Below are 27026 nucleotides of genomic sequence, written 5' to 3'. Positions count from 1 at the left end.
CTACTCTTTCTTACTAACACTCCAATTTCCTTCTCCCAATTATGAAGGTTGGTTAAGATTCCACTCAGAATATCCACCAGATGTTGATGTGGTTGCCAGATAGAATTGTGGAGAAGGGATGGATACAAGAGATTGCTTTTAATTCTATCAGAAACTTGTAGAAGGCTGGTTTGAAATATTCCTATAGTAAGGATTGAAAACCATCAGTTTTCTAAAGTCATCAGAATAACTTAATATGAATCTTGATGGCATGTGACTTGGGCTTCAGCTCCTTATCATTTCTTATGAAGTTATCAAATTCCTGTATTGGCTGGGCACCATTAGAAGATGGGCACTCCCTATCCCTAGAGGTATGCTTCTTCTCTATATATCTTTTGGCAAACTGCTAGACCATTCTTAAGCATCCAAATCATGGAAATACAAAAGCATCAATGTCTTCTCTGGAAAAACATTATCCTCTCAGGTCTTACAGTATAAGAAGAATAACCTAAAAACGGGGTAGGCACATTGGCTCATGTGACCAATTAGTGGCAGCCATTGGACATTAAGATTTTCTTGTTTTAATGAAAGGGATACACTGGATAAAGTAATATTGGAGAAGTAGGTGGTTAAAGAGAGGCATAAAGAGACAGCCACAGAGGAAAAACATAAAGTGGAAAATTACAGAAAAAGACAGACACAGAAAGAGGCAATCAGACACAGTGAGAAAAAATAGATTGTATCTATGCATCTCTGTGTGTGTGTGGGTGGGGGGAGACAGAGAGAGAGAGGGAGAAACAGAGAGAGAAGGGAGAAAGAAAGAAAGAAAGAAAGAAAGAAAGAAAGAAAGAAAGAAAGAAAGAAAGAAAGAAAGAAAGAAAGAAAGAAAGAAAGAAAGAAAGAAAGAGAAAGAAAGAAAGAAAAAAAGAAAGAAAGAAGAGAGGGAGGGAGGGAAGTAGGAAGGAAGGAAGGGAGGGAGGAAGGAAGGAAAATACTAATGTATAAAAGGGGATTTAACTTTAAATATGCATTGCTGATGTCCCAAAATATACCTTTGCCTGCAAGGCTCCTGAAGGTTTACTTCAGTAGTTGGAAAGGCTGGCCTGATTTGCATGGTCTCTCCAAGGCTTTCCATGGTCCTTGTCCATGAGTCTGTCCCTTGTAGTTGATTGCCTCCAGGCAGAGGGATGCTTCTTGGTGACAGGAGAGGACAAGAGCACCCAACTACTGAGCTGATGATTTCATTAGATGATTCTAGAATAAGGAAGGAACCAGCAAAATAGAAATCAAGGTGAAGGAACAAAATCCATAGATAATATATAAAAGACAGTATTTACATTTTTTAGATAACTTAGAAAGCCTTAAGAAATCCTAGGAAAAAATGACTAATTACTAATGAGGAATTAGGATCTTTCAGACAATGAGACCAGAAGGTCTGCTGTTCTTTGGCAGAATGTCTCCCTATGTTCCTCTATGGAGGAAGTCCTACTTGTCAGCCTCTTCAGATTTCGAGATGAGACACATGCTATAAAAGGACCTCAAAGAAGAAAATGACTTCAGATATTGTTGTTGAGCTTGTGGTTTGCTGCTTCCAGAAGAACAGGTGGGCAGCATACTCCAGGAAGTGCTGATGATCCACTCTCAAGGGAAACACCTGGAAAATATGGCAGGGATTTTGAAACAGAGAGAAAAAGCAAGATTTTCTGGAATGTTATCATCAGTTAATCATAATTAGCTATGTTTGTCTTGGTTTGATATAGGATTAGGAACTGAAGGTCCCCATGTACAGCAGAAGGAAGACAGGTAAGCTTGGGAATTTCCCTGAATTCTTCCAACTTCCTAATTATCCCCACAGGGAATAGACTGAGCAAAGTAATAATACAACCTTTGCTTGTTGATATTTAATGAAGTTAACAGAGCTTGGCTGAAGGTTGGCATGCTCAGGGCTCCTGAGAAGGAGCTCTTCTTGCAAGACTTAGTGTGTGATTGCTTCCTTGTCACTGATCTGGTCCAATCTTTTTACCGCTCTTGAGATTTCCTGGCTTTGGCGTGCTGTCCTTGCCTTGCCCTGTAACTCTGCAGGAAATGGCATATCTAAGTCTGGAGATCTTTCTCTTTTGACTCAAAAGAGACCAGAATTTTTGGAAAGTATGAAACACCTGGACTAGAGAGATAGAAGAGCTCTTGTGGGATTTTCTTAGAAGAACCTGTTGCTTGATGCATTGCTTCTAAGTGTGCAGACACAGAAAGTTCATGGGAAGCATTTTCCCTTTTACTATGACTGGTGTTCTTAGCAATTATTCCAGGTCAATTAAGTTTGGTTTGGGAGATTGGATTTATTAATGTTATTAGCACACTTGGCACTGGTAATAATTACAATTTGCCAAGTGAGCACCGGGGAATTCACTGTTTAACTTAGAACCACATGACCATCTCTCTTCATTTATTCATTAGGCCCGGAGGTTCTAGCTCTATTAAATTCTCAGGACTTTTACCTGTTCACTCATGATTGCTTTCTCAAAACAACTTAAAAAGTATTTTTTCTTAGAAAGGTCACTTTTCACAAAACATGGCATATTTGTCATAAACTCTGATAAAAGTGCATATGATTAAATAAAATTGCTAATAATAAGTGTGTTAAGGAGAAATTAGACATCATATTGTCTTCTCCATTACTCCTACTTTTACTGCTGAAAATTGTATAAGAAATACTGGAATGTGAAAGACTTTAGTGCCTTAACACCATTCTGGTCATAAAGTTTAAGGTTAATTGGTATTAACTTGTGAATGAATGGGTGAGAGGATGGAGGGATGGATGGTTGGAAAGAGGAATGAACAGAAGGCCTGAAGTTTGGATAGTCGTTCCTGAAATTTGTCCACAGTACAGGACTGTTACTGATGCTTTGGAAAGGTACCCAATGATTATTTTTATGGAGCTTACTGAGAAAAATTAGACAAAATAACTATTGTTTCATTTCTATCCATAACTTTTAATAGGCTCTAGCACATTTTGCATCTAAAGTCTGCAGACTTCTGAAATTATTGGACATCATAGACAAATAATACAGTAGCACCTTTTTTTTTTTCAGCACAGCAAAACAAGAAAGGAAATTTTAGAACAGGTATAAACTGGTTTTTATGATTTGAGACTTGCTTTGGCAGAATATTTGCCAAGAGTTGTGTAAGACCAGCATGATGAAATGTGGTATTTGTTTAGCCCAACAAACATTCACTGAGAACCTACTCTGTGCCAGGAAGTGTACTCAACACTGTGGGACCAAGAATGAATACATCCCTTTTTGCCTCTGAAGATCATACAGTCTCATGGAGAAGGTGACACACGAATAGATGATATTGGTACATTATTTTAAAGTGATACAATTACCACTAGTAATATGGGAGGAAGAGTAGACTATGATATTCTTGAAAGTAGTGAGTATGTAAGTCATCTTTATTTCTTAGTGTCTAGAGAGTCTCTGGTAGACTGTAGGGGCTTAATATGTAGGTTTTGAATGAATGAATGAACCCTGGTAGTTGAACAAAAACTTCTTGAAGGAGATGAGGTCTAGAACATCAATAATAATAATAAGGATACTAATGATGATAGCTAAGATTTGTTGCAAGTTTTATTATGTGCACTATTTAAAATATTCATTCATGTCATCTTCACAAAAATTCCAAAATAAATACTATAATTATCCCTGTTGTACCAAGGATAAAACTAACACAGAGATAAGTTAAAAATTTGCCCAATATCACCCACTAAGAAGTATTAGAACCAAAATTCAAACACAGCATTCCCTAAAACTATGGAGGAGCATTCTAGGCACAAGGAATGGTAAAAGCAAAGACAGAGCAGTGAGAAATCAATGTTTGCAGAGATCTACTAAGGATCTTGGATTTTCTGCTGTAGATCAGAAACCACTGAATTGTTTAATCAATGAAGTGAACTGATTAGAGTTGTGTTTCAACAGAGTCAGTTGCTGGGTGAAGGGTAGTGGTAAGCCTTCGGGGTATGATAGAAAGGGTACTGCAGGATAAAGAAGAGTTCACCATGTGAAAGCTGTGAGGGAAGGGAAGGGTTTGGGGCACTGGGCAAAGCATATGTAAAGACTGCATGATGAGACAGCATTTCCAGGGAACCTAAAGTACATCAATCTGGCTGTAACATGAATTTTAAGGGTAATTAAGAGATGAAGGTAATGAAAGAAGATGTTGAAACTTGTCAATGGGGACCATATTGAGGAGCCTGAACTTTTTTCTTAAAAAAAAAAAAAATGTAACCACTGAAGAGTTTTTAAGCATGGGGTGAGATGATTAAATGTGTGCTTTAGAAAGATCTCTCTGTTTGGTGGAAAGTAGATTGGAAACTTGCAAGACTGTAAACAGGGAAATGTGTTTAGATGTTGTCACTATAATCTAAGCAAGAGATGATGGTGACAGAAATGGGGGCACCAGGGCCTGAGAGATACTTAGGAGATGGAACTGACAGGGCTTGTCCATTGATTAATTGATTGATCATCAAAGGCAGGAAGAGGTGAAAGGAAGAAGAAGAGTGGTTGTACATTCTGGCTTGTCCAGAAGATCCCTAGTTGTGCCAGAGCAATTACTATGAGCACCTCTTTTCACTCTCTCGAGTGCAACAGTTCATATGGCAAATTTACGGTTATTCTAGTTAGAAGTAAAAGATGTTTCCCAGGGTTTTGGTTTGAGCAACACAATGGATGCCATTCACCGAAAGAGGGAATGAAGGAGAAAGCAGGTTTCAGGATGAGGTGGTGAGGCTGAGTCAGGTTAAGTGTCCAGGGTGAGAAGAGAATGGGAATCTTGAAAATAACACGGCATGTCAGGGCTAGAGCTGTTTCTCATGGAATCATTTGCACAAAATGGCGGTCTTGGATCCAGCGGAGACTCTAGAGCAGCTTGTGCAAGGCTAGGCAATGCTCTAAGACATTTTGTCTTTAGGACCAGGTGGTTGGTGAAAATTTGGGGAAAATCAATGAATTAAATATCTTCTGTGTGAGGGGCGCCTGAGTGGCTCAGTTTGTTGAGCAACTGCCTTCTGCTCAGGTCATGATCCTGGAGTCCCGGGATCGAGTCCCACATCCGGCTCCCTGCTCGGCGGCGGGGAGTCTGCTTCTCCCTCTGACCCTCCTCCCTCTCATGCTCTCTCTCTATCATTCTCTCTCTCTCTCAATAAAAAAAACAAAAAAAAATCTTAAAAAAAAAAAATTTTCTGTGTGCCTACAACTGAGTGGATGGATGTTTGCCCTACAAGGCTGGTTATTGGAAGGCTTCTAATGAGGGCATCATGCTCATAACTGGTGTCACTGGGACTGCTCCTGGTGCCCTGGGGCATAGGGTCATGCTACTTCCCTAGAGAAGAATATGAGAGTTTGTTCTTGTCATGAAGGAGCTTATTGTCAAGTTAGGGACATACCACTAACTATTGTCTCGTTAGTGACACATGAGAAACAATTAAAATGATGAATTTATTTTTAAAATGATATATTTATATATTCTAAGTTGGCAGTACAAACTAAGAGTGTTTTAGAATTTCAAAGCAGGGAGAGAACATTGTAGGCTGGAATAGTGGCAGCCATTTGTCGACTTGGCATTACATTTTCCTGAGATGTTTTTGGGAACAGGAGTAGAAGGACCCCAATGAGCAATGCTTTGGGATGAGTTTATGCCAGCTCTTACATTACTGCCCATTGTCTGGCTGCATCTCTGGATATCTGAGATGGATCCGCATTAATATCATTTCTCCAGCTGACTATAGCTGGGGAGACCACGTGGACAGCTGCAGGGGGTGGGTGCTGGGCCTTGGCATTTAGGAATGGGCATCCCAGGCTTGGCACACGCAACAGATAATAAGCAGAAAGAGTGGGCTGAAAACCAGTCTGGCATACGTGAGGAACATTAAGGAAACTGGAAGTACTTGAGGGTTCATGCTGAGCCATAACAGGAGTCAAGGCTCAGAAAGATCCCCTGCTCTTTGCCTGGGCTCTCCTGCCTTGCTTAGCTTAGCAAGCTCTTACTGATCTTTAAGACCCAATCCAAATGGCATCACCTACACAAAGGCTTCTGTGACTCCTCCAGACAATCAGGCAGTCCTCACTGTGTGCTTCTAAAACATTTGTTTACGCCTCTTACCATAGCATCAGTCACATTGCTCTGAACTTGTTTGCAAGTCGGATTCCTCCATTGGACTATGACTTATTTGAGGACGGACCTCAATTTCTGCCTTCCCTGGCGCTCAGCTTAGAGAGGGCACTTGATTGCTGTTAGCAGATAAAAGATTTAAATGACAGATATAGGGGCGAGTTAGCTGTCCTACCAAATTAATTAACAGTCCCCCGGACATGCTTCCCCCTTCCCTGTCTCTGCCCTGTGCAAATCAACATCCCCTTCAGTACAGTGCTCTCCTCTGCTCTTGACCTCTACATCTTGTGCATTTTTCCAGGTCCTGCTCAACGTTTTCATGCAGCTTTCTCTGACATGTGACATACCTCCTTGTCAACAATCTTCAACTCCTCTGACCTCAAAGACTCTTCCTCTCCTAGACCTGCATTCCTGTATTTGATAGATGAGGAAATGGAAACCTGCCTTCGTCCTGACGTTGGGCAACGTTCACTGTATAGAGTGGGATCACAGCTCCAGGAAGCTCCTTGCCATTGTCCAGGCAAGGCTGAATAGAGTTGAACAATCCAAAGGAGCCAAAACAGAGACCTTCTGTGTACAATGGCAGCCCCCTTGTCCCTAGGCTCTGGTTGGGTTTCAATGTGATTATGCATCAAAAGTCTTCCAGCTCAGCCCTAGAGCTGCCTTTGCTTTCTGTGCTCTGCTTTGTGACTGCAGTGGGTAAGCCTCTAAGGGAGAAATACTGCCATCTTCTTTCTAGATCTTGCTGACCTTCTTGCCTAGACTTCTAAGCACAGCCAAACGTTAATAACACCATTTTTTCATTAGCAAGTTCTTAGCGGAGCACTCTATCAGGTAAACCCAAATAAAAGTGCCAGGACAAATAGTTCAAACACTCCAGTGTCTCCGAGTGGTTGTCCTACCTGTAGTTAAACTAAAAGGAATGATCGCTGCTTTTCTCCCCTGGAGAGCTTTCACCAGTTTCAAAGTGGGCCAGTAACTCCCCGAACAGAAGAGGAAGCAAACTATATTTAACGCAGTGCCTTCTTGTTTCTGTTTTAGCCATTTTGGCAAAACCACTTGAAAAATGAAATCTTTTGGCCTAAACTCAGTTAAATCTCAGATGCCGTTACTGTGCCAAGATAATTCCAATTTAGCATCACCTTGTATTATTTAAAGCTGTGAGTGAGGATGTATTCGTAGGGGCCATTGAAAAGAACTGGCTTGGAATTTGGGACCTTGTGTGTTTGTTTTTGTATGCTTGCAAAGGGGGGGTTGGATATCAAAATATATGGTAAATGGGGGTGGGGACAAAGGTAATCGCCTGGTTTATCCATTCAATGAATATCTTTTTGAGCACTTTGTGCCAGATAGATACCATACTAGGTGCTAGAAATAAAGCAATAAATAAGACCCAATCTCTGCTCTCAAGAGGCTCTCGGGGATTCAAATATTTATAACTGAAATGAGAAGTCCTGAAAATACAAAGTGCTAAGTGGTGTATGTGGGGCACCTACACTTAGGGAGGAGGATTCGTTTGAGCTGGAACTTAAAAAATAAGTGAAGTTTGCATGGGGAGAAGAGCAGTCTTGACAGAGGGAAGAGCTTGTGAGAAGACAGGCATGAAAAGGCAAGGAATGTTCTAGAAGCAAGAAGTGATGGCAGGAGATAGAATGTCTGGGGGGCATGAGGGACATAAGTTGAGGCAGATTCATAAGGGTCTGATACATCATAGTAAGGACTTGAGATTTATTCTGTAAGCACATAGAGTCATCAGTGATGTTTAACAAGAAAGGAAGTCAGCAGTACCTGGAAAGCATGACCATGGCAAGTAGGAGGGCACTCCTGAGTATCAGATGAGAGACAAGGAAAGTCTAAACTAATGCACTCGGCCATGGGAACCCTATCAAGAGATATTTTGATGATAAAATGCATAGGATTCAGTCTGGTTAAATTTAGTTGTGAAGGTGAAGGAGGGATTAAAGAAGGTTCTGATTTCCAACTTAGGTGATGAAGGATGGTCACAGATGGGACACAAGAAGAGTCCTTGGTCACATGGAGGAAAGTGAAGGGAAGATGAGCTTGTCTGGAACCTGTCACATCTGGGGGTTGTCTACAGAGCATCTTGGTCGACTGTTCACCAGATGTGATGCCTGGTCTACCCCAGACCTGAGGAATCAGAATGTCTGGCAAATAGGTGAGTCCCCCCCAAAAATAGCTCCTCAGGTGATTTTGATAAGATCCTCCCACCCCACCCTGGTTGAAAAGGGTGGCCTCCCTTTGCCCTTGGAATAAAACCCAATGCCTTTCCATGGCCTCAAAAGCCCTGTGGTCCTGCCCTTTACTTACCTCAATGCCTCATCTTGACCCTGCTTCACTCATTCCACTCGAACCCCACAGGCCTTGTTTCTATTCCTGGAACTCCCCAAAAGCTCTTTCTCTTCTCAGAACTTTTTCCTATGCTGTTGCCACAGACCTTCCAGATCTTCCCATTTATGACTTTTTTGTGTGTCATTAAGGCCTCAGCTTAAAGTGATCTCTTCAGAGAGGCTTTCTCTGTCTACCCAATCTAGAGAAAACAGCCTTCCTTAGGTCACTACAACATGACCCTTTTTGTTGGCATCACAGAACTTTTGTCATAAAAATTATGTTGTTTATGATTTGGGGTGTCTGTTGGGGGTGCTGTGTTTTTCCCCACCCCCACCACTTCCCCATACATGCCACAAACACAGGGTCACAGCCCTTATAGCTCTAGTGCTTAGAAGAGTCATTGGAGCATACTGGGTGCTCAGTAAACTTCTGCCAAAGGATCTAATAAGGGAGGGGGGTGAGGCAGGGAAGGAGGCAGGGGGACCATGGGAGCCCCAAGCATTTGGATCTGACTCAGAACGCAAGAACCAAGGAGGTCTTCAGAAAGAAGTGAGGTTGGGTTGAGTCTTGAAAAACAAAGAGGCACCAACCAGGTTGAGAGAATGGACTATTTGAGCAGGAGTGGTGTCAGATGAGGCAGAGAAATATCCTAGGGCCAGAGGCTAGACCCTTGCCCAGGACCCCACAGAGCATCCCTTGGTTGTTGACGTGTGATGTCACAGGCCTTCCTTTTGGCAGATCTGGCCCCTGGTTCTGCTTCAGCCCTCTCTACAGAAGGGATATGCCTCTGTGTCACCTCTTTTCTTATATTCTCAGTCTGGTTTCTTCTGTTAAATTCTTATCAACTACAAGCATAAAATTAGAAGAGGTAATTTTGAGGAAAAAAAAAAGAAAAAGGAAAGTTTGAAAAAAAAAAACCCTCCACTCCATTTTCTCTTTTTGGTCGACACCTGCGGGAGCCTCGTCTCTACTAAGGAAGCTGGGCTCTGAGTGTCGTCTGTTTGAGCCACTGCTACGTGCTGTTTGTGCGAGATGCTGGCAAGGAGAATGCCGAGTGAGTGCTGTTGCTCTGGGCCCCTCTAGAAAATGAGATGCCTGTCTCCCCAGGGCACTCAAGAGAGCCAAGTTCTAAATAAAATAGAGCCACATCTTCACGGGAACTCTCTCGTGCACTGTATTCCAAGGACTTCTTTCTGCTCGTTGTCTTTAACTGACATTTAGAACTTGAAGGCAAAGCTTTCCCTCCTTGCTTCCTTTTTCCTCAAACAGCATCCTTATTTCTATCCCTTTCCTTTAACTCCACATCAGAAACAAAAACTCCACAAATTTAGAATCACTTAGTTATAAACATGAAGGTGAAGCAGGCACAAATTTGAAACAATGGAAGTGAGTATTTTCCTTATTCAGCATTTCCCCAAACGTCGGTCATTCATAGGTCACCGTGGTGGCTTTTTCCCATAGGCACGTGGTGTCACGCGATTGCTATTTTTCTTTGAATAGACTTCTTTTTTCATTTTTTACTTATCTTCAGCATTATGAAATCATCAATAAGATCCTATATTTACTTTTTTAGAGATTTGTTTTCTATTTTAGAGAGTGAGCATGAGTGGGAGGGTCAGAGGGAGAGAGAGAGAGAATCTCAAGCAGACTCCATGCTCAGCATGGAGCCCAACCCGGGACTCTATCTCATGACCCTGAGATCACGACCTGAGCCGAAACCAAGAGTCAGATGCTTAACCGACTGCACCACCCAGGTGCCCCAAGATGCTATACTTATGAACTTTCCAAAGGCACATTAAAATAATCAACTATAAAAATAAAAAATGTGTATCCTTCTCAATAAAGCTGGGGAGAAAAATGTCCTTTACCAACTAAACTCATCTCATGAAGGTTCCAGAACTTGGGAAACACTGGCCCAAGGCTAAGACCTGACCAGGTTACATCTACCATGGTTGACCTGACTGCTAGAGAGGATTCTGAGCCAACCATAAGATGTTATGTGGCTTCTGCAGGCCTGTTTGCTGTTCCTTCACTGGGATCCAGTATTACTGAATTCTAAAGAGTGTTTTGCAGGTTGATCAATTAGTTAATATTCATGATCATGCTTTGCAAATCAAGAGAGTCAAAGGCATGCTGAATATCATGATTTTGAAAACACTTCATAAGCAGCAATCTCTCTGCATACCTCAAAGAAGAAAGTTCTCTTTCAGGCCCGTAGAACACTGTCCCTCCTGCAGCATCATCTCCCTCCTCTTTTCTCCTGCTGAATGTTTCATAGTCTCTCCAGTTTTGTGGCTTTTATCCATGGTCTTCCTAGTTTTTCCTCTGGGGCTCCACGGTGCAGATCATACCATTTGCTCTGAAGGTGTGGTTGCATGTTTTGTGACCTTTGTATAGATCCATTTATCTAGGTTTGGAAGGCAATGAAGTGTTCCATATCAATGAGTCTTTAGATAATTAAAGCTTATCCTCTGTAAGCTCCCAAATATTTTTAAAAATCTGAATCATTTTGATAGAACTCTTTCTAAATATATTACACACTTGATTGCCTTCTTATATAAATGTAATATAATTTCACCCAGGGAGACGGCAATGTGGGGATAATAGAAGGAGCATCTCAAATCAGCCTGCATTTGCTTATTCTTGTGGTTTTCTCTTTGACCCAAGAGTGACACCATCACATACTAATTAGGTTGATTTTTTTTGTTGTTGTTCTGACTCCTAGGTCCTGTCTTCAAGGAGCTCACGATTTACTGGGGGAAGTGGATATGTAAATATATCAAACAGATAATTAGTGATAAATATTGTGAGAGTCCAAGAACACAGAGGGTCAAGGACAAGTCACAGTCTTATTTGGTCAGGAAGAATGAATGAGAGAAATAAAAAGACGATGCTTGAATTTTTAAAGATGAGAAGTCCATCTTGAGGTGCCTGGCTGGCTCAGTCGGAAGAGCACAGGACTCTTGATCTCAGGGCTGTGAGTTTGAGCCCTATGTTGGGTCTAGAGATTACTATAAATAAATAAATAAATAAATAAATAAATAAATAAATAAATAAATAAATAAACTCAAAAAAAAAAAAGAGAGAGAGAGAGAGAGAAATCCATCTTAAGGACCAGCAAGGCAAGTTAATTTGAAAGGAGGCAACAGTATGCTTAAAGACACAGAAGCCTGATGGAGTGATTTGTTGATAAAATTTGCAGAGACTGGAATATAATGAGTATATTTGTTTGCCCAGCCCATTGTCAGTTTTATTTTGATTGCTATGAGGAGCCCTGAAAATTTGTAAAGTGGCATGATAAGATCTAGCTTTTAGGAATATCCCTCTGGAGCATTCTCGTTCACCAGCTATTTATTAAGTACCCACTATATACAGAGATTTATCTAATCATGTGTGATAGAGAATTGACCAAAGCAGAAAAATTCCTTGCTCTCATAAAGGTAGATTGAGGGTGAAATGTAAATTAAGCCAATTAGGAGATAAATCAAATTTGTCCAAGGGATAAGTTTTGAGAGATCTTTGCATGTTTAACTGACCAACATTGATCAGATATAGAAGACAATTCTAGGAACACTCCCAGATTCAGGCTCAGATGGTGGATTGCTGGTGGTGAGCATTAACTGAGACAGATCAACAGCTCTTGAGGGAAGAGACAATCTCATCCACCGTTAAGAGCATTCTCTGGCACTGTGGATCTAATCTCCCTCCTAGTCTGATCCAGATAATCATTCTCTCTTCCATGATACCTCTATATCTTGTACATGACTTCTAGTTTTGCTTCTATTGTTAGATTACAACTTACGTGTTTACTTGACTTTCTCTCCTACTGTTCTCTGAGATCTCATTTATCTCTGCAAGCTCAGGACCAAGCACCTAGATACTCGGTACTTCAAGAAACCTTAGTGGAATTATCAGTAGCGAATGGAAGGAGCTAAGGGAGAGAACAGGGGGTTTTGACTGGGGGGTGCTGTGAGCAAAGGAGTAACCGAGCAGGATGATTGTTTAACTTTGAACATGTTGAACTGGGAGGGCCCGTGGGACATGACTATAAGGAGAAAGAACAGAGCCTTGGATATATATGTGGGATTCATCAGCATGTATTAAGATACGGGTATGGATGATATTCTGTGGGCAGTGTGTTTCTAAGAATTTTCCTCTTGGAGTAGAAAAGAGAGGGCTCAGAATAAAGGAGGGGGCTGGTATTAGAAGACCATGGAGTACTCTAGAAACAAAAAGAGATCAAGACTGGCGAATAGAAATAGAGTTTCCTGAGAGGTAGGAGGCAGACAAGAGAGTAATGTCATTAAAGTCAAAGAAGAATAGAATTTCAAGGAGGCCAATGCCAAATACCACAGAGATACCAACTAGATAAGGCGAGAAAGTATTCACTAATCCAGCAACCGCCTTGCCTAGGATTCAGTGTCATAGTGTAATGGTGGTGCCAAAGCCAGGCTTATAGCAAGATGGTGCAAAACAATACACCTGTTGAATGCAGTCTGTTCTTCCAAGAAGCTTCAAGAAGGGAAGGAATAGGAGAGGGTAATTACTGAGGATGATGGGAGCTATCACAGAAGCCAGAGAGAGGTTCCTAAATTGAGAAAGATTGAAAAAAAAAAATATATATATATAATATATATTTTCTACTGAAGTGACAAGAAGAGGCTGGGGACATGCAAGAGGAAATAGCTGGTGGATCAAGGCCCCTGAGAAGCATAAAAGATACCAAGAACAGGTGGAGGAGTTGACTTTGAACCTGAGGGGGGCATCCAATCCTTTCAGGACAGGAGGGAAAGACCACAATGGATATTTGTAGCAAAGGGGGCAGGAACTTGAGGGAATGCGTGGTGGATGGCCTGAATTTCCTCTGTGAAGTGCGGTGCATGGATGTACAGAGTCAAGAAAGAAGAGAACGGAAGGAGGAGGCCGGGGGCCTCAGGAAAAGTCTTGAAGCCTTGGAACCACACCTTGAGGAACAGAAGAAGGAACTGGCCATGGGCGTGTGGAAGAATACCAGAGAAGCAACTGCCCCACGCATCTGCCCAGCCTGACTTCCATGGTTTATTCTAAGTGCCTGAATCTCCTACTATACAGATTCCAACAAACCCCCTGGTGTCTCCGTGCGGCCTGCCTAGGAGGATGATTTATCCTTCCCCTGTGCTGTCAGGTGGGAAGAAGAGCTTCCAGCAGGAAGCAGCTAAAAACACTGCCCCTTGCAAACAAAAGATGCTTTCTTTTCTGTCCCTGCCCACTGTCCCCTTTGAAGTATTTGGCCAGTGGGGGTTGAAGTGTTACTTTCCTGCACATAGAAATTGTCCTGAGACTTGATCTTAAAAATTTCCTCTGCTTGTCTCCCCTACCCCCGACCGTGTGTGTGGGCTACACTGGGTTGTTTACTCCGTGGCAAAAGGTCCTGAGAAGCTGTGCTTTTATGTCTTTGGGTTGGTTTTTTGTAGTGAATTCTGTTTCTTCCCTCCTTTTGTCATTCACTCCTTGGATAGCTCTTGTGCTAGTTAACAAAGTACGACAAATTGAATGGCTTAAAACAATAGAAATTTACTCTCCCACATTCTAGAGGCTAGAAGTCCAAAATCAAGGTGTCAGCAGGACCATACTTTCTCGGCAGGTGCCAGGGAAGAGTCCTTCCTCGTATCTCCCTGGCTTTTGGAGGTTGCCCACAATCCTTGGCATCCCTTGGTCTGTACCTGCATTACTCAGATCTCTGCTCCCTGTCCCTATGGCCATCTACATGGCGCATGTGTGTCTGTATCTGTCTTTTGAAGATAGCAGCCATTGGATTTAGGGCCCACCCTACTCCAGTATGACCTCATCTTAACTAATTACACCTGCAACACCCCTATTTCCAAATAAGCTCACATTCTGAGGTTTGGGAAGACCATGCATTATCAGGGGGACTCTAGTCAGCCCAGTATAGCCTTCTCTGTATTTCCCGTTGTAAATGTACTATGTGTGAGCTAGGACGTTAGTGTTGCCAGGCATGGCCTCTTGCCCCCCAGCTTTTCTGAGCATCTGGAGTCAGTCTGCTCTCCTCAGTCTTTAAGCTGGCTCCAGCCCCCCACTCCATTTTCTGGGACTCTTTCCCACCAGATTTCCTAGTGAGGAGACGTTACTATCTCTACTGTAAAAGGTCTAACCATGTCAGTTCTCCTCCAAGTGTATCTCACATGAAGATAGTAGAGTAGTTTGGGGATTCCTGACTTGTGGTCAGCCCCCAGCGGGGAGGGGGCGGGCGTCTAGAAAAGGGTCAGAGGTGCTTGCCTCCAGGCAGTAACTGTTAGCGTGAGCATTTTTTCCGAGTCTTTGTACCAAATGCAAGCTACCTACCCACCTGAGACCCCCAAACTCTCTTATAATGAAATATTAAAACTCATGTTATTTTGGATTGCAGAGTATGTGTGCTTGCTGATAAGTGTATTTGATTTCCAGAGATCTGAGGATTTATGATTATTATTACTATTTTCCCCTTTTTGCCATGCTGAGTTGTAGTCGGCAATTTAGCCATGAGGTATGATTTTTGCCCTTTCCTGATTTCCATTTTTAATTTACAGACTTCCACTTGACCTACTTACCAGGGAATTAAGGCTTCAAATCTGCAGGTCCCCTGTGCCTTCCTTACCCTCGTGCTGAGCCACACAGATAGATGTTGCCTTCTTCCCACTGAGTACAAAGGAGTGTCCGTCAGGGAACTGTGGGCAGAGATACACGCTGGTGCCTTCTTCGGTGACTCTGTGTTCTCCATAACGAGCTGGTGGTCCCTATATCCATTGCCAACATCTTCACTCATTCACTGTGTTCCTCAGAAGCTTTTCCCTCACCTGTTGTTCCTATGCGGAGGGACGACTTCTTACCAAACACGCTGGACAGCCACTGTCCAAGTCCGTAGTGTTTTCTCGGAGGTGGGTTTTCCCCCGTCTGCAGATAGACGGCCTCCCTTCCTTCAGTCAAGGACATATGGGTGTCAACATGAGCTGAATCAAGGGACTTGTAGTGGCTGCCAGGTGGAAAAGCACAAATAGGAGTATTTATAGGATGGCAGAAACGGAACTGGGAGAAAACGTATAGAGGCATAGACAGAGGTGCTTGTCTGACGGAAGAATGACCTCTCCCTCTTTCATCTCCATTCAGGAGTTGCCTTTTGGCCCATCCTTGATTTCCCATACTTACACAAATTCATATTACGCAGGAGGTCTGTTCCTCTTACCTTTTAATCCACCTTGCCTCCCCCCACCCCTTGGAATATTTATGACTGGGTAGCTCGTAGTGATTTTGGTCATGCATTAATTTATCTTTGAATACTTTCTATTTCCTTCGTGGTTTTCTCTTCAACAGCTTTATCCTGTTTCATTTCCCTCAGCACTTTCCCCTCTCTTCCAAAATTAGCTCTACTAAAATTTAATGTCTTTAGTTTCCCCTTCTGCTGTGGCTTCAATTCTCCCTGGTATCAACACAACTATTATTAGCCATGCTCATGGGCAAGGCTGCCTCTCGCCCTCCCGCCCCCTCCGCTATGCCCTTGGTCCTGGATCCAGACACACACGACTGAGCTCGCTGCCCCTCGTTGCCGCGGTTGGCACGAAGAGCCGGCCTACGTTAGGATTGGGAGGGGGAGGGGGGGGACACACCTCTCGCGAACGTTCTCTCTGCTCTTGGCGTGTCCTCCTTTGTCGAAGCGGACAGAGGGTCCCGCTAACGGCGCCCCCATTCTGATCCCATCCACGCTGCCTAAGCTTCTGCGGCAGTAGGACCGCGCAGTTACCCCGCGAGTTCCCTGGGGACCGGTCAAAGGGACCGCACGGAAGAAAACCACAGACTGATTTTTGTACCGTGCTGCGTTTTCTGACACTGCCAAACACTCACGTGGCATGTGCACACACTCCCTCTCGGCTTACCACTTTCAAGATGTTCCGTCTGGGCTTGCTCTCCGCTGTTTTTAGGGGATTTTATTCAGCATTAAACTTGAAAGCCTAATTTGATGGACGCGGCTGAAAGATTGATGCAGAAATTGTTGCTGTTTATGCTCTCAGCCTTCTGGAATAGTGGAAAAATACTCACCTCTCCTGAACATTTGCTCCACTGTGGGTGCCAAATTATCTAACAGCCACTCTCCCATTTGACAGCATGGTATTTATTTTTAAAAAATTATGCATTGTGGTGTCTGTTTCTGTCTATGACAGGTTCCTTGTAACAATGCTAATGTTTTGTCTTTACCTAGTGCCTTTTAATTCAAGAATCTTGCAGGGCTCTGGGCGCTCATCACCTCTGTGGAATTCCATAGACGAGGAGGCAAGGGCGGAGATGAAGTTATAAGAAGAGGAGAGCTGTGTGGCGGGACCTCAGCAGCCCTGCTCTCAACCCCTTGGATGGCCTTTTATCTCCAGTTGAGTGACTCATTTTTCTTTCTGTCACCCCACCCCACACTCACCACCCCACCCCTGCTTTTTCTTAGTGGTAAGGAGCCTCCCAAATCCCTCTCTTTCGCTCTGCCATTCCCCCACCATTCAGGTTTCCTAACATGGTGCTGGGGGCAAGGGAAGGTCCTTCAACTCCAGGAATGAGGACTTCACTTCAGTATGAGGACTGGGTGAAAAGATGTCCTTTCTTTTCCAAAGGGAAGAAATGCAACGAGTCTTCCATGGACATTTCTCATCTAATAGTTTCCTTCCATAATCCCATTTAGCATCTGATATGCCTTTGCTTATTTATAAACAAATCGAAATTATGTTGATTCAGGTCCTTCCCTTTAGTACCCATTTTGAGCAGGATACTGTGCGGTAGGGGTTGGGCTGTGACACAAAGATGAGATTATGACATGTGGCCTCCCCTGGAGGAGCTCACAGTCTAGCTGAAGAATGCAGGTGGAAGGCAATACACACATTTCAAGGAGAAATACAAGGCTCAGCAGGTACTACCATAAGGCAATACCATACATGGTTGGAGGACCCAGGAAAAATTTTCTTTAAAGAGATGGGAATTGGAATGGTTTTAGGGGACAAAAACAATATTAAAAGATTGAGACTGGGGAGAGAACAATGCAGACAGAACAATGAAGATAGAGAACAGAAAGCAGTCCACGTTGGCTCAAGTGCAGAGGAGAAGTAGGGGGGGTCAGAGAGTCAGAGAGGGAAAAATGACTAAACTATTGGCTGGAATTTAATAGCAGCAGGTCTCGATTGCAGATGAAAATTTCTACATCAGTCTAAGGGTGAAGAGCTGCCTGTGAACAGGACAAGGCCAAGAACAGAGCTATCATTAGGAAAACCAATCTGGCCATAGTGTGTAGAAGAAACTAGAATAATGAGACTTAGAGATGGACTAAGGGGGCAGTGATTTTATAGATGAAAGGGTTGTGACCCAAAAACATTGCCATGCGTGGGCTCAATAGGCCCAATAATCGATTTCCAAGGCCCTGAAGTCACTTATGTCTTGAAGTCAGTGCAACCAGAGCTGAAGCATCTACTACTAACTGAAAAACTCAGCAGTAATATCCCTGACTTACAGCAATGCCTTCCTACTGTTGTGGAATAGATACAAGGGGCTTCTTGGGGAGAGCTATTGCAAGGGTATCTCCCACATTGCTGAATTCCCATCAATGTCCCTTTCCCTTGTGCAGACTCTGCTCCATGTGTTCTAAATCTATTTCCGAGAAAAGCTTTCTTACTAAGATATTAAAACTTATATTTCAAAGAGAAGAGAAAAGAGAACGAATCAGGATTGATCTAACACACACACCTGGACAAGGCACCCAAACATACTCTATCCACACAGAGAAACAAGACCTGTGGGGTTGAGCATATGTATTTCGTTGCCTCATTGGCAATGATCCTGTTCAGTTAGAATGGCCGCTAGAAATTGCTGGAGCATTGTCCATCAAAGGAATGGTGCTTGCCCACTGATTATAGTTGCAGAGACAGCCCAGGGCCACACAATGTCTTTAAAACTACATGTCAGGGAAGGGTGCTGGAAGATGGAAGGTCTCGAAGGGACCCAGACCTTGAGGATGCATTTTCCTTTGGGGTACTCTGGCATTTACTCACATTTCTACTCCTGGTTGTTAATGTTGAATTAACCTGGAAAGCTACGTAGCTAACAAATGCCCCCAGTTGATGCCTGAATACCAACTGGATGACAGTAATGGATTCCGAGGCATGTAGCTTTATTCATTTTCAATTGATGAGAAAATCTGTGTCTCTCCTTCTAGGCTCAGTGATTGTAACCTTGTATGTGTGCATAGCACGTGTGTGTGTGTGTGTGTGTGTACTGAGGTTTCACATCTGCGCTCACAGCATTTTTCCAACCAACAAGCCAACCTGCTTACCAAATCGACAGCTGTGACCTAGGCAGAGTTATTGGCCAGAAGGGAGTTTATCCTAGGTTAGCTCACCATGCTCAAAGGAACCTTCTCTAGGGTTTGTTGGAAGTTTTTTTTTTTTTTCCCAGTTGGATCTATATCAAAAGCCCTCCCCCCGATATGTAAAGTTCCAATAACTCAGCCTTCTTAGAAAAACAAAAGCTATATACTGCACCTCATTTGTTCCAAACACTTTGTAGTCACTGTGATGTTGTGACCATAATGTGAGCCAGGGAGAAAAATATGGACAAATATATATTATTCAACCAAATTCATCTTGAAATGTCATTTAAAAAAACTACATATTTGTCAATATCTGATGTGACAAAGGTAGCTAAAAGTAGTTACCCCGTTGGTTAAGATTAACTGAGAAATCTTATTGTGTTTTAGCAGTCACTTTCCTGCTACTAATGGTTTGGTCTATTGATACCAGGTTGAGATCTATTTGTCACCATCTTTGCAATTGCTCTACTTAGAGCTGGTCTTAAATTAGTGGACAAATACAGAGATGTTTATCATTTAATTAGAGCAATGAGGTTTTAGACCTTAATAGTAGGATTCACTACTTCAGAAAACAGAATGACTTGGAGTATGCCAGAAGCTGAAACTGCCCTTATTCGGTGGAAAATAGAATTTTATTTCATATATATACATGCATGCACAGACACACACACACATACATATATACCAAATGTGCTTATAAAAACACATATTGGAAAGCAAATGAACTTTGAATTTACTTTTTATACTGTGAATTTTTTAAAGGAAATTAAAATAATAAGTAATATAAATGGTATCCAGAAATTTGCGTTCACGTGTTTTAAAGCTACATTTCTTTTTAAAAATTTTTAATTCCAGTATAATTGATATACAGTGTTATATTAGTTTCAAGTGTACAATACAGAGATATAACAATTCCGTATATTACTCAGCACTCACCATGATGAGTGTACTCTTTAATCCCCATCCTATTTCACCCACCACCCCTCCCCCACCTCCCCGTCTGGTAACCATCAGCTTGTTCTCTAGTTAAGAGTCATATTTAAGAGTCTGGTTTTTTTATTTGTCTCTTTTTTTCTTGGTTTGTTTGTTTTGTTTCTTAAATTGCCCATATGAGTGAAATCATGTGATATTTATCTTTCTCTGACTGACTTATTTCATTAGCATTATACCTCCTAGATCATCCATGTTGTTACAAATGGCAAGATTTTCTTCTTTTTTATGGCTGAGTAATATTCCACTGTGTATATATACTACCTCTTCTTTATCCATTCATCTGCTGTTGGCCACTTGGGCTATTTCTATAATTTGGCTATTGTTGATAATGCAGCTATAAACATCGGGGTGCATGTGCCCCTTCAAATCAGTCTTTTTTATCTTTTGGATAAATATCTAGTAGTGCAATTGCTGGGTCATAAGGTAGTTCCATTTTTAACTTTTTGAGGAAAGTCCGTAGTCTTTTCCCCAGTGGCTGCAACAGTTTGCATGCTCACCAACAGTGCATGAGGATTTTTCCTCCACATCCTTGTCAACACTTGTTTCTCATGTTTTTAATTTTAGCCATTCTGACGGGTGTGAGGTGATACCTCATGGTGGGTTTGATTTGCGTTTCCCTGATGATGAGCGATGTTGAGCGTCTTTTCATGTGTCTTTTGGCCCTCTGCATGTCTTCTCTAGAAATGTCTGTTCATGTCTTCCGCCCATTTTTTAATTGGATTGTTTGTTTTTTGGGTGTTGAGTTATATCAGTTCTTTATATATTTTGGATACTAACCCTTTATCACGTATGTCATTTGCAAATATCTTCTCCTATTCTGAAGATTGTCTTTTAGTTTTGTTGATTGTTTCCTTTGTTGTGTGGAAGCTTTTCATTTTGAGTTAGTCCCAGTAGTTTACTTTTGTTTTGTTTCTTTTGCCTCAGGAGACGTATCTAGAAAAATGTTGCCATGGCCAATGTCAGAGATAAAGCTAAATTCGTTTTTTAAACTAGATCCCTTCCTTACTCTTTTAAAATTAAAATATAAATGTATCTGAATGATATATAACACTAGATTAGTTCCAGGTTGTCTTTTATTAAACTTATCTAAATGAATTAATAGTCACTTTGCTTTTATGATATTTTGAGTTTGTTCCAGAATACATGATTAAAATGGATTTTTTTCCAAAAGTCTGTAATAGCCACTTTTGTAAATGATCATTTAAAACTCTACAACTATGCTGGTTGTTTGTTTTTAAATGCATATTTTATGTTTTTGAATGCAGATATAAAGCTAAGAAAGAGACTGAGGAATTATACCTCCTGCTCCCCAAGTGGACATTTGAGCACAGATGCAGCCAAGGAACCCCCACATTAGTTACTAAAATTGAAATCTTCATTGATGCCAGCAGCTTAATTTTTCCCCCTCCCTTAAGTGTGCATTTTGTTCCCCTAAATACTATGGTTTCTGCAGAGATCACATTGTTTAATCTTCCCAGTTTCAGAGTTTGAAAGTGATTTACAGTGTAGTGACCATATTATGTGGACTAATACCTATATGTCTTAAGGCAAGCTGGGAGTTACTATGTCAATTTTGTGTCAACAAAGTTCTTTGACCTTGTCTCTGAAATCTTCCATTTCCTTCTGTAAAAATGTATTGGAAGTTTTTTTCTCACATGATAAGCTAGATGCCACCTGATTCATGTGTTCGTAGGTCTCAGACTTCTCCTTCCTTTTCCATAGGTCTACTTTATTCACCCCCCCCAACCCCCAGTCCATGCCAGGGGTGCATCGTTGGCTCCTTTATAACTCTACATGCTTGCTCTGGGTGACCCAGCTGGCTCTCTCCTTGACTTCAGGCATCCCCATGAGCCGTCCAGCTTCATGATCAGCTCAGATCTCTTTCCCAAGCTTCAGATAGATAACTGGGCATCTCTTCATGATTGTCCCACAGGTAATTTAAGCACAGCCTTCACAAAACTGACCTTCTCATGCAAGAGCACCAGCTAAAAACTTGGGGGTCATCCTAGACCAAATCTAACTGGTCATTACATTCTACCTTTTTTCCTTTCAAAATATCTTTTGGTCTACCTCTTCTTCTTCATTCTCATAGCTACTCCCTGTGACAAAGTCTAGGTCATCTCTCACATAAATTATTGGCAAAACCACCAGTTATCCAAACTCAAGAATGGGCTTCCACTGACTGGGATCTGCTGGAAATTCCTCTGCCTTGGATTCTTGGCCCATCATTTCAGCCAGAGGCAGAGGCTTATGCTTTCTTAGGGAGCACATAGTAAGGGAGCAGTAGTGAAGGATGGGAAGAGAGACACGAAGGGAGAGAGAGTGAGTACAAGGAAGCATGACTGCACTGGCTGTTGTTAAGAGTGACCGATTATTTGACCCTGGAAAACCATCCTCTAAAATGCCATGTAAGTTCCATCTTGGGACCATCCTGTTAGGAAGAAAAAGAGAGAAATCATCCGTATGGAGTGGTAAGGTCCTGAATGGACAAGGTGAGCATTTGTGAGTGTTGTGAAGGATCCTGTGAAGTCCCCCACCTTGTTATCACCAAAGAGACCTCATGGTGGGAGGCCAGTGGCATGTGGTCCTGGGGAGAAGCAAACAACTCTCAGGATATTCCTTCTTTAACTCAGTCAGAACCCATGTAGAGTTGTTTGCCATGGCTGCAGCTGGAATGAGAGAAAGGAGACACTGGAAAGATCTGAAGTGGTCGAAGACAAGTGTATGATACCCCCTCTGAAAAAACTCATATCGTTGCCAAGAGTGATCTTCCTAAAGCATAGATGTCATCATACCTGCCCCTTCTTTAAAATACTATTGTTTGAATCAGTGGTTTTCACACTATGGCTGTCAGAGTCCTAGGGTCTAAGGTGATGCCTAAAACCAAAGTGGGGGCCAGGGGCAGAGTTTGGATTCTCAGCTCCTGTTTCACCAGAAAACAAGATGATAGCTGCTAACAGCAGGTTTGAAATCCTTAGCATGAAAAGTATATGTCTCTTACCTTGGGGAGGCATACAAGATCAACAACTGAGGCGATGGTATCCAAGAATCAGAGACTCCTCAGGAGCTCCAGATAGTCTTAGAGATTTGGTTGACTGTAAGAAGACTGGGGTTGAGATGAGGAGGCCACAGAGGGTGGGGACCGCAACTCCATGCCAGACTCAGAGTCATAAGCGTGATGCCCAAAAGAACAGGTGGGTCAAGAAACACCACAATAGATTCTGGAAAGACCCAAAAGGGGAGAAATCCTGAAAGACTGGATAATTACCCCAAAGAGATGTCTTTAAGCTAGAAGGGTTGACAAGCTCATATGTTTTCTGCCATCAGCATAAATGCAGGCTAAAAAGCAAGATGAAATTAGTAATGGGAAGTAAAGTATGTAAATTCAAAACCAATATATAACCAATTGAGTCAGCCCTGCGAAATGACTCACTTAAGGTGCCTTCAAAACGGAGTAATCTTTTACAATTTGATTTCCTTGTAGATGCCAGCTTCCATTGATTTTGGGAGCTGCACATTTAGAAACAATTGCTGATCTTGATAATGACTATTCACTTTGGCTCTGAAGGAGCTTTGCAAATTGTCATTTTGGACTCAGTTTGAATACAAGTTTGAATATTCACTTTGAATTGCAATTAGAATTTTAAAATGAATGCATAACATGTAGGCATATTAATTGATAATAAGATATATAACTCCGGATAGCTCAGAAATTTGCACTGGCCTGATCAATGTCCTCTACCCCTTTTAGGCAAGCTCTCTGGGAAGCCAGATCATCATAGGGGGATTGGCGGGCAGAATTGGACTGAAATGCTTAATTGCATAAAATTCTGATAGGTGGATATATCCCTCCCTGAGATGGGGACCTAGCTCCCATCAGCCTCAGAGAAACTTCTCCTCTATGTGGTGCTTGGATATACCTTACCAGAGTTTGTCTCTAGGACTTTTCTTTCTCTTTGTGCCATAATCTTTTCATGTTCAGCCATTGATTTCTCAGATATTTGCCCACACAGATAAAGACCCACTGGTCAGGAATTGCTATGTCTTTATATCAAGAGCTTCCTACCAAGTTTGAAATAAGTGCAAATCCTGACGCTTTTTACAGTGTAAGACCCAAACTCAAGTACCTTTCAGCCTTCATTAGAACAAGTCCTGTTATTTAGAAGTTAACCAGTTGGAAATTCATTGCATAGCGGCCTCTGATGAATGAACATAGTCATTCCATTTACCCGATCACAAATGTGTCCTTCTCCAAAGGTGAGTAATTTTAATTTTCATGCCTTGGCTGCTGAATCTGCAGTCTTTGCTTTTCTAACCACACACTATGCAGGGTAAACATAGAGGCAAAGTCAAGAAAGTGGAGACTCAAGGGAACTGTTCTTGGGCTTTCCCTTCCCCCACTTCAGTTCTTGCCTCTTCTCATATTTCCCTTCCTGCCACTCTAAACCCAGTTTCCCTTCCTCCTCACCCCAGTACGTATGCGCAGAGTCCCACTGAGGTATGGAGTGAGACCACGAGTTGGGCACAGAAAATGGCTGTGACATGATTTCACCCTCCCCAGCACTTCTCAAAGTCATGGTTCCAAACCCCGTCTGCTTCCTTTGCCTCCCTCCTCGTCCCCTCTTTGCCTAGCTCACCCCAGTTACTCTTCCCTTTCTTCCCCATGTGGAAATGAAAGCAGGTGGATGTGTGTGTAGGAGGTTGAGAAATTAAATTGGAGTGGAATGGACTGAAATGAATTGGAAGCCAAAAGAAAAGCCATCCACCCACTACAACAAAAACAGCCCCCAAGGAAGGAGATTGGATTGAGGAGAACCCCAGGTAAAATCCCACGGCCCTATCCCTTTGACCTTCGTTTTCTTTTCCCAGCTGGACTTTCTGCTCTATATGGCTTCTCCCTTAAAAAAGGAAGTAGGGATGAGCTGACGTCAACATGTGCTTCTGCTCCACCCAGGAGCTGAAGAAAAGAGTCTCAGCGCTGGGTCCAAGACGCACCTACTAAAGCACCATATCATAGCACCTAACCCAAAGCCCTTCCTGTGGCTTGTTTGTTGAAACACCAGATGGCATCATGATCTAGGTCCTCCCTGGACAATGGAGATGGATAATGGTGAGAAGATTCAGCAGGGACCCTTGAATGAATTACATTGGTTTCAGGTAACTTTTTTTATTTTTTTGAGAGAGAACACGTGAGCACAGGGGGAGGAACAGAGAGAGACAGAGGGAGGGAGAGAATCTTTTTTTTTTTAAGATTTACTTATTTATTTGAAAGAGAGACAGGGAGAAAGCGAGCAGGGGTGGAACAGAGGGAGAGGGACAAGCAGACTCCATGCTGAGCACAGAACCCGACGATGCGGGGCTCGATCCCACGACCCTGAGATCATGACCTGAGTCGGATGCTTAACCGACTGAGCCACCCAGGTGGCCTCAGTTTCAGGCAACTTTAATGACACATCATTTCCATTTGAACAAGTAAATAGGTGGGTATTTATTACACAAAGGTAGCCAATCATGATAAGCTTGACACTTGATAAATAAAGATAGTCAGTCGTGATAAAGTTGCTTTGAGTTGTTTTCTGCTGTGCTTCAGTAATACTGAAAATCCTCAAGTATTCTTTGTGGTTATGGACCTTGGTGGGTTACGCCTCCCTTCTAGGACATTTTCCAGGTACGTTATGGCAGCACCTCAGTGCTCGGACATCATTGCCAACTAAAAACAGAAAGAAGGAAGAAAACTCCTACTTTAGAATCATGACAGGTGGGCAGGATGAATGGTGGGGTGAAGGCACCAGAAGATTTACCTGCTTCGATGATACTCATTCCACTGCCACGTTCACAGTAAAACTCAGGCATGACTAAGATGGCGTTTCCATTAACACGCCCATCCTAGTTCTGTTTCTTCTGTTCTTCAGTACTGATCAGTTTTTTTTGAAAGTGTCCTCAGGCTGAAATTTTCCCTGTTTGACATCAATCCAAAGGTAAATTGCCTGCAGTTTGAGGCAAATTGTAATTGTGTTCGTGTCTGCTTCACGAAGGGTACAAGCCTGCTCTTCTCATCAATTTTCATTTTTTGAAGATTTATTTATTTATTTGAGAGAGAGAAAGAGAGTGTGCACAAGCAGGGTGGGGAGGGGCAGAGGGAGAGGGAGAAGCAGGCTCCGTGCTGAGTGGGGAGCCCAACTCAGGGCTCGATCCTGGGACCCTGGGATCATGACCTGAGCCTAAATCAAGAGTCGGACGTTTAACCGACTGAGCCACCCAGGCGCCCCTCAATTTTCCTTTTAAGGGTCTTCTCCCCAGCCTGCTTAGAGTCACTGATGATGATCTGATAATAGACTTTTACCTATTGCATTACCTAAGGACAAGTTTCTTTTAATTTTGTTCATTTCAAAACGGGAGAGTAAACATTGTGGCATTACCTATGCCAAGTTAAGTCATCTAAATAAAACAGTAAATATTAGCAAAACATGATAAATGGGACTGTATGTCATGATAGACAGGCAGACAGGCAGGTAGACAGACAGACATAGTCATGTCTGTTTATGTTTATTGATATCTAGGCAGATCCACTCATTTCTTCATCAGTGACTAGTCCAATTTTAAGTTTGACAAAGACCAAGATTTTGCCAACGGGCCTTTATACATCGTTTTCTTGCCCCTGTGGATGACATGACTTGTCTTCTCCTTTGGAGGAACATGGACACTCCCCTCACACGGCAGAAAGCTCCCGCTCCTTCATGGCCAGTCTTCCTGATAGAAGAATTTTCCAGGCCACATCTTTGAGCTGTCCCCAAGGAAGTCTGTAACCTGGCAGGCTTGTTATCTGCAAGATGCCTTTGAAGGTCATCCCAACATCAAATCTGTCTCGTCTCAGGGTGGCAGAATCCTCGTGTTCCAGAACGTGTGAGGCCAGCCCGAGGGGGGAGCGAGGCTGACCAGAACATGGGAGCCAGCAAACAAGTCAGGATGCCTGAGGGGTTTTCTTGATTGTTTGTTTTTAAAATACAGTTGAAAGGCAATGTTACATTAGTTTCAAGGGTGCCTGAGTTTTCCATTGAGGAGCCTCGCTGAGAGGTGTCCCGATGTCAAAGATGCTTTTCTGAAAGATTCCATATCTTAGCATTTTCCGCAGCAGCTCCAACCATACACGGGGGCACCTTGCTGGGATGGG

The sequence above is a fragment of the Neomonachus schauinslandi genome, chromosome 8 (genome assembly GCF_002201575.2).
Source record: "Neomonachus schauinslandi chromosome 8, ASM220157v2, whole genome shotgun sequence".
Lineage (NCBI taxonomy): Eukaryota > Metazoa > Chordata > Mammalia > Carnivora > Phocidae > Neomonachus > Neomonachus schauinslandi.
This window is presented reverse-complemented; position numbering follows the sequence as displayed.